The sequence below is a fragment of the Arachis ipaensis genome, chromosome B01, assembly GCF_000816755.2.
Source record: "Arachis ipaensis cultivar K30076 chromosome B01, Araip1.1, whole genome shotgun sequence".
Taxonomy (NCBI): domain Eukaryota; kingdom Viridiplantae; phylum Streptophyta; class Magnoliopsida; order Fabales; family Fabaceae; genus Arachis; species Arachis ipaensis.
The window spans coordinates 50,454,633-50,464,426 of record NC_029785.2 but is presented as its reverse complement, the minus strand read 5'-3'; positions in this window follow the sequence as shown (position 1 = coordinate 50,464,426).

Here is a 9,794-nt window from a genome sequence, read left to right as displayed (position 1 = left end):
TCTACTTGAACTCCCCCGAGGATTCTAGGACTGATTTATTTTTGAGAATTTGAAAAGTTGAAGTCCTCAAAGGATGCGCACCTTTCTTTGGCTAGTTGCTAATAAATTCTTTTTGACAAATGAGGTTCGAACTCGAAGGTACATGACCCAAGAGGATACTTAACCGATTTGTGATTCTTCTTCAGAGTTTTTGTTCCACGTCCTTCGCAACTGCAGAATCGCAAAGAATACGTGGACGAGCATTGATACTTCATTAAGTTCCGATATATTTTTTAGTCAACTATTCTTTCCCTGGTTGTTAAAGAATTTATCATTTCAATTCCATTACCAAGGCGTTCCTTGGCCTTTGTTGTTATGTGCACCCTATGCTCTCTTTGGTATCGTCGCAACAAGCATATGTTTTAGAGGGACAATGCAGTAGATGAATCTAAGATTCATGATTTGGTTGTGCACTTAGCTAAAGAGTATAACTCAGTGCATGAGGAGATATCTTGAACAAGGAAAAAGGTTGGATGCTTTGCTAAAAAATAAATCCGTTGGATCCCCCTAAACCTCCCTGTATTAAGCTCAATTGTGATGGCTCTGTTACAAAGGACAGTCAGACGGCTTGCGGAGTTATCTTAAGAGACCATGAAGGCAAGTTTTTGACTTGTTATAGTGCAAATTTAGGCAGCTGTACAGTGACTTTAGCAGAGCTCTGGGGTATTCTGTTAGGGTTGGACTTAACTCTAAACTTTGGATACATAAATATTTGAGGTGGATTCTAAACTAGCAATAAGTTTCTGCCTTCAAGAAACAATCAAGTTGCACTCTACAAGAGCATTAGTTTTGCCTATTAAAGATCGTTGCAGTAGGCTAAGCAATTGGAACAACGTTTACGAGTTCCGAAAAGCAAATGCTTGTGCAGATAGATTAGCATGGCAAGGACATGAGCTTCAGTTGGGATGTTATTTCTTCTTCTCTATTCTCTCGTGTATTAAGTTTTCATGCAGACTTCATTGGAACTGCTTTCTCTAGGATATTGTCTGTCTGGTTTTCTTTCTTTTTGGGCTTTATGCCTCAATCAGTCGATCACTACAAGAAAGTCATCGAGTACCGTTGGAGTTACCGTGAATTTTCTAGGAAGCTGTTTGGTCGCTGTAGTGAGAATTCAGATCACCTTTAACCCGGCTGGAAAAATGCAGATCGAGACAAAAACGGGTGTAAAAGCAAGATTTGGGATCCTGGAATCTGCTCTGACACTTGTTACCCCGGGAGCCTAAGAATCTGTTTGAAGCTTCTTAAGGGCTTTACATGCTTAGTTTGGGACTCCGGAGGTTACTGGAATCACAAACATTGGTGGAGATTCCTGAATGAGTTCAAGCATAAGCCACCATAACAGGAAGCTCATCAAATGTCCAACTTAAGGACTTTAACTAAAAGTGCTAGGTGGGAGACAACCCACCATGGTATGATCGTTCATTTTTTATTTTTATTTAGTTTTATTTGTTTTCAAGTTTTATTTTATTGAACCTGGAGTTTTTCATCACATTCATATTAACACTGCATTCTGCATCTTTTCAGATTAAAAAAAAAAAGTGAGCACGCGACGCGACCGCATCAGCGACGCGTCCGCGTCGCAAGGAGATGGGAGACAATATTAATATGAACAGAGAGTTTCACAGGAGCAGCGCTGGAGGCGTGCCAATGGCATAAATCACCCCACGCGACCGCGTCGCTAACGCGACCACGTCATATGGGAATAATGGCCTCTCACGCGACCGCGTCACCCACGCGGCCGCGTGACCTGAAATCGGCGTAAAAAGGGTGTATGGCAGAAAGTTGAGCTGGAGTTGGGCTGGACTCGTGCTAGAAGCCCAAGCCCTCCCACGCGAACGCGTGCCTCACGCGTCCGCGTCATATTGGAGATAAGGCCATTCACGCGATCGCGTCACCCACGCGACCGCGTCACCCTGGATTTTGGCAATACTAAGTTTTGAACAGAGAGTTGTGCAACCGCGAGGCTGCACTCGCGCCACTAGCACAAATCGAGTCACGCGATCGCGTGCCCATGCGTCCGCGTCACCCACGCGATCGCATCGCCAGCGTCGCACAACCTATCCAGATTAGTGCCAATTTTCTTCTCTTTTCTTCTCTGAATCCTTATTCTTCTTATCTTTTCTTATTTCTTTCTTCTTCCTTTCCTATTTTCTCTCACTTCCATTCTATTTTATTTAAATTATTTGCATACTTTCATTCATTGCATATTTTTATTTTTCTATTATTATTATTGGTGTTCAAATGTTCTTATTCAACTGTTACATCTTTTCTGGTATTTTCTTGGTGCTTAATGACTTGTTTAGTTCTGATCGAGTAATATTATTTAAATCAATGCCAATCTTTTATATCTGTATTACTTTTGCATTGACATGAATTTATATTATCTCTCCTTCCCCATTCTCTTCTCCATTGTTGCAAATTTTTGCACCACTGGTATGCCATGTGCTTCTATTGTTTTCTCACTTACATGTTGTAGCTACCATGTAATTGAAACCCTCATTATTTGGCATCAACCGACCAATGTTTTATTTATTTTCCTATCTTTATTTCTGGGTTACTCTTCTTCCCTTTTTCTTTCAGAATGGCCACCCGGAAGAGAACCGGAAGACGTTTACATGGGGAGACAGGCAAGTCAATCTGCACAATCTATAGAGAAAGGCATCAGTTGGAGCAGCCCATCCACTTGTACATCTTAGCATGCACCGAGGACAGTGCAATCTTTAAGTGTGGGGAGGTCGATACCGATCTCCATGGGTTAGTTACTCCTCTATCTCAACACCAATGATTTATTTTCCTTATTCATTGTTGCATTTGCATGTTTGATTGCATATTTGTTTAATTTTTTTTGCATATTTTACCACTTGGTTGAAGTAATATTTTCTTTTTCAAGAAAATTTTTAGAGAATTTCACTAATTTGAATAAAATTTAATGTTACACTTGTTTGAAGAGATATTATACTGGAACATGGTTTAGAACTCGAACACACAAAACCTGTGAGATTTTTGAGCCTATTTGAATTGGTTACATTTTATCAACCAATATTTTATTTAGTGTGTATTTTTCTCTCTAAAATTGTGATCTTTGTCTTGCTTAATTCTATATTTCCATGGTTTGATGTATGTATACACTTACATGATTGAGGCCTTTGTTTCACTGAGCTTACATACCCATATGGCCTTACCTTTTATTATCCTTTGCAAACCAATTTGAGCCTATTTTACCCCTCTGTTCTTTACTTTAGCACATCATTAACTCTAAGCGGAAAATAATAATGTCCTTAATTTGAATCCTTAGTTAGCTTAGACTAGTGAGAGTGCTCATGAATTAAGTGTGGGGAAAAGTGGGTTTGGAAATATTTGGTTTAAGAATTGAGTGTTATACATCTTTATTAAAATGAAAAAAAAATGTTTAGGATGTATTCATGCATTCAATAATTTAATCATATGCATTGAGAAAAATAAATAAAAATAAATAAATAAATAAATAAAAGAAAAAAAAAGAGCAATTAAGCAAAAAAGGGACAAATTGCCCCAAAGTAAGTGATAAAAGCAATGCATATGTACTGTACTTGAAATTAGAATGCATAAATATGTGGAAAACATGGTTAATGGATGGTTAGATGTTGTATTATGATTACATGGATTGTTTAAGTTAGGTGGGAAAAGTTTAAGTTAATTAAGGATTCAGATTTTAGTCCACTTGACCAAATACAATCCTACCTTGACCCTAACCCTATTACAACCCTTAAAAGACCTCTTGATTTGTGTATTTATGCATTAAATTTATGTTGATTGTTAGATGAAGAGCAAGCCTTAGAAAGCAAGGTTAGTAGAGAATTGAGAGAATCGAACCTAAAACACTTGAGTGATTAGAGTGTATACACTACCAGTGAGGGTTCGATGCTCAAATCCTTGTTCCCTACTTTCATGAGCTATTTTCTTCTTGCAAGTCTATTTGTACTTCATTTTCATGATTTAAATTAGTGAAATCTAGTTTATATTTCTTCTTTAAGGATTTGTTTACTTTTAACTAAGTAGGTAGAAACATTTTGCATGTAGTTGCATTCATATAGATAGGATTGCATTTCATACATCCTACCATTCCTCTTCATTTTTATAGCTTCTCTTGAGCTTAGCATGAGGACATGCTATTGTTTAAGTGTGGGGAGGTTGATAAACCACTATTTTATGGTTTATCTTGTGCTCAATTGAGTGGTTTTTATTAACTCTTTACCCACTTATTCATACTATTTGCATGGTTTTACATTTGCCTTCCTAATTATGTGCTTTGATTGAAAACATGCTTTATTTGGACTTATAATTGCTAATATTAATCCTCTCTTATTACCATTAGATGTCTTGATATGTGTGTTGAGTGATTTCAGATATTATAGGGCAGGAATGACTCAGAGAATAGAAAGGAAGCATGCAAAAGTGGAAGGAATACAAGAAGTTGAAGAAGTTGCTAAGCTGTCCAGTCTGACCTCTTTGCACTCAAACGGCTATAACTTGAGCTATAGAGGTCCAAACGACGCGGTTCTAGTTGTGTTGGAAAGCTAACGTCTGGGGCTTCGATTTGATATATAATATGCTATAGTTTCTCTTACACTAGGCAACGCGACCGCGTGCTCCATGCGGCCGCGTCGCAAGTGACGAAAATCAGCGAATCTGAATTCGCAACCAGCGAATTCTGGGCTGTTTCTGACCCAGTTTAGGGCCCAGAAAACACAGATTAGAGACTATAAAGTGGAGGAATGCATCCATTCATAGGAGGCTCTCACATTCACAATTTTAGGAGTAGATGTAGTTTTTAGAGAGAGATGTTCTCTCTTCTCTCTTAGGATTTAGAATTAGGATTCTTTTCACTTCATGATTATTTCATCTTTTGCGATCACAGGTTCAATGTTCCTTTTGTTAGATTTAATTTCTTTTGTTAATGCAATTTGAGGTATTTCAGATTTATGATTTTTGTTTAGCTTTCTATATTCTTGGTTTTAATTGATGAATTGATAAATTGGAGACACTTGAGTTAGCAAACTCCTTGTTGATTGAAAATTGGAATTCTTCAAGAATTAATTCGAGTTCCAATAACTCTCCAGTTCTCATACCTTGCCAAGAGATTTTATTGTTATTATTTTATTTTACTTTTCATTCAACATATTCCCTCCTTACCTCCTAATAAACCCCAATTTACAACTCATAACCAATAATAAGAACATACCTCCCTGCAATTCCTTGAGAAGACGACCCGAGGTTTGAATACTCGGTTATCAATTTCAAAGGGGTTTGTTACTTGTGACAACCAAAACGTTTGTACGAAGAAATTTCTGTCGTTTTAGAGACTATATCTACAACGCGACTGTTTTTATGAAATTCTTTACTGGCAAAAATCCCAACGTCAGGGTTCCTTTGCCAAAAAGTTCTAACAGATTGTATAAGTAACTAAAATCATTATTTAATGAAGTGATATATACTTGATCACTACTAAGATGGTCCAGCAAGGGGGATTCAGTTCATATCTTGAAGGTGATTAGGCATGCTTATATTGGATGTGATTCTTGCTCTTTATGTGGTTATATTGGTTGTGAAACTTGCATTTTGAACTCAGCCTTTACGATAAAGTTTTCATGGTGGAAAGTTCTCAATCATATTTGTTTGTGTGTTGAGTTGATGAATCGTGTATAAAGTTCTGTGATGTAGAATGGATTTGGAGTTAAAGTTAATGGTTACAATGACAGTGTGAAAGCACTGATGTCAACATCGTTATCATCTTTATTGTGTTATCTTATGATCTGAACTACTTGTAGCGAGTCTTCCACTATATGGACGATGGAAGAGGGAGGATAAAGAAGGGAATTGTATAAAGAATAGGAAGATCGTGGAGGAACACAAGAAATCATTTGTTCTATAAGGTTTATGACAAAGAACTGACTTTTGAGGAAAACCTCAAGCGTAAGCCAGCAGGAGACACACAGGTAACAAATATTTAGTTGATATTTCATTGTATTCAATTTTAAATCGTCATGAATTACTACTAAATATGCTGAATTTATTGTGATAGTGAAAAAACTACTACCCAAAAGTTCATCACCTTATCCTTTTTTGTGTTTCCTAAAATTGTACATGGTTGACTTATAAAATCATTAACAGTGTAGTAATTTATCCCGATAACATTTATGTTTGTCGTTTTGTGTGTAGGAGAAGTGTAGAAAAAATGCCATTAATCGTTCAAAGCAATTGTACACACATACCGGAGGTTCTAAAACGATGGCAAGAAAGAGACACGAAGAAGTAATTAATTTAAATTCAATTCCAGAATGTTGACGTGTTTCTGGTAATATAGTGTTGTCTGTGTCCTGATTGTGTGTTAATGATTGTTATAGGAGCAACGACAGGGAAGGCCTATTGGTAGAGGAGAGGGATTGACCATGAATCATAAACAAAAAAGAATGGTTCGTATATGAATGAAGATGCGCGTGTGGTTGGGGTAAATCATGTTCTTCACTTTTTCAAATTTCTCTTTGCAATTACTACCATTGAATTTAAATTAGTGTAAATCCAGATCTCACATGTTTGCAGGAAGCAATTGAACAAATTGAGAGCCAAGACCCCTCCAGCAAGAAATTTTCACAGAATAATTCCCTTGCACAAGTGCTTGGAAAGGAGTACCCAGGAAGAGTTTGTGGACTCGGTTTTGGTCCATGTCCCAGTCAGTGTTTTCGTAACATTCCACAGCAGTCTAACTACGGTGTACATATTGAGGAGTATCAGATGGAGATTGTAAAACTTAAGGTGGAGGCAGCAGAACTCAAGGCAGTAGCAGCAGAAGAAAAGGCAAAGAGACAGAGAATAGAGACAGAGGCAGCAGAGGAGAAGGCAAAAATGCAGACAATGAAAAATTTGCTAAGATACATAATCTAGCAACAAGGAGGTAATTTGCCACCTAAAATAGCTGCAGATTTGGATTCTTTGAGAAGTGCACCAACCTCATCCCATGCAAGATGATGTGCGGGCACTAGTGATTTGAATTATCAATGTTGGAATCTTAATACTCTTTAATTGTTCACTGTTATAATGACTTTTGAGATATTTATTTGTAGTTTTTTATTTTGGAGACTTTATTTATTCAAATTACTATTATAATGATTCACTTTTGTATATATTTTTGTTTTGTTTCGTGTGTTGTAGTTTGATTGGTTGTTGGTTATTTTAATAAATTAAAGCAATTGAGTGGAAGAACGTATAAAGTGCTTAAAGAATTGGCATATTTTATTATAAATTCGGATTTTTTTTTAAAGTGTAACTCTACATTTGGCAGCGATTTTAAATCCGCTGCTATATCTTAACAGAATAAGTCAACGGATGGCATTTTGCAGCGGTTGACACCCGCTGACATCTCCAAGCAGTCATATTTTTACGATTTTGTAGCCAAAAGAACCGTTGCAAAATTATACCGCTGCAAAATACTATTTAACAGCGGTTATACCAGCTGTTACTATTAACCGCTGCTAACGGTTTAGCCGCACACTATCTTTCAACGGATATGTCAACCGCTGCTATTTGTCAGATGTGGAGTAGTGAGATCGAATTTCTAGATTACATATTGGACTAAAAATTTTTTTGCACACCCCTATTCATATTCTATCTTTATTTTAAATAATATCGATGGTAAAAAATTGAAATTTAGATTTTCTATATGAAAACTTTCATATCATATCATAAATCATCCACTGACAATATAAATGATTAGGTAAATATTTAAAAATGAATTTAGATGTAAAAAAATATAAAACTATTTTTTCTTTTAATTTTATCTAATGCTTTTCACTATTTTTCCACTTTGTTTTCAATATATAAGACTATTGCAAGGGTTTACCTGGTCTATTCTTTAGAATATAATATTTAGGTACAATTAATCGTGTTTTACTTTCTTGCTGGAAAAGCAGAATTTAATTAATAAATCCTGTCAGGGCTATATATGAGACGATTCCTTTCGCCTCGGCAAACTAATTAAGAGCATCTTTTGTTTCAGGCATGGTTTTGGTTCTTTAAAGCCAATTAAAGTGCTCTATCATCTTGTACTCTATAAAGCTAATGAAAACAAAGTTTTATTTTTCAACATTTTATAAAAAGTAATATAATATTAAAAAACAATAACAAATTTCAGAAAACATTTTTGGCTTAAAAAATATTTTTATATTTTAAAATAGAATTATTTATTCTTTCACTTAGGCAAACCCAAAAAGTTTTACAGCATGCAGTTGCTAGCATTTGATAATAAATTCATGAATAAAAAATTATGTATTTGAAGAGAATTGTGTGCTGTTACAACAAATGAATGCTTTTATTTTGCTATATCTCAACAATGTCGGCTAGTCCAAGATTAGTTTTTATTTTATTAATATTTTTAAATTTAAATTAAAAATAATAAATATCAATGTAAAAAGTAATGAATGTAATAAAATAAGAGCATTTAATTGCTCTCCTAGCACCTAAAAATCTTTCATGTTTAAACATATATATGTAAACTTAATTAATTATTGGCAAGCATGCGGTCTAGAATTATTCATAATATGAAAAATGAAAACCTTTTACAATTATTTATGAAATATACCAAATGAGAAAAGTAGAATAACACTGAAGAGCCTCATTTTCTTTCAGGATTTTGGTTTGTCTGTTCAATAGACAATGAAACTAATATTATATGCCATATGCATGATAACATATGAATCTATTTAATTGTTATACGATAAACAAAATATATTTGGAAAACAAACAAAGCATATATTTGTCGTGAAATTAGGATTTTTATTTATTTGAATAAAAAATTTTCCTTACTTTTTATTTTACATTATTTTTTAAAAAAATTACGTTTTGGTATATTATCTCTTAATTTCGCATTCATTGTATGCGAATTAAACAATTTTTTTACTTCAATTTCACAGCCATTGCTAGCCATCGTAATTGTGAGGAACGTGTTTCATCCTAAATTCGCAGCCACTATTAGCATAAGAGAAAGTCTAGGAGGCCAGCAACTTTTATATTTTGTGGCTAGCACTTAACTATCAAAAGAAAAGTGAGTGATCTCCCACCATTAGATGTAATCTCACACCATTAAAAACACTATTGATGGCCAATTAATGATTACAAAACACAAAAGTTACTGTCCCCTAACACTCCTCTTAGCATAATTAAGTAAGATCGAATATAGTGCATTAGTGCATAAAAATTAACGAGTACATGGAAATTAATAAATACATGAAAATTAACTACAATTGGATGTACACATTGATCTTTCTTTCATCCTCATAGTTGGACGGTTCCACAAACGTCTTGTTTGACTAACTTGTCTATACAAATCGGGCGTTCAGATTAATACTTTATATATAATGACGAGTAAATAAAAATCAACAAAAAAAAAAATAATAAAATTAAATAAATTGATGTTAGATCAATTTGTCATTTTATTGTAAATTTTTATGGTCTCCTCTTTAATGATTGACTAAGTTAAAAAATCGTTAATTATGTCATTAGCCCCAAAAGTTCTAGTCAAGAAAATAGAAACCCTAAAAGTTTATTTCAATTACACAAATATTCTTCCTCAATTACGCTGACAATGACCGCGAAATTGGGATAGAAAAACTGCTTTCAATTTTGCAGCTAGTGAGTGCACAATTAGATTTTTTTTTTTAAATTTTGTTAACATAGTCTGCGAAATTTGACTGCTTGCAAAATTGAAAGATAATGCACAAAAA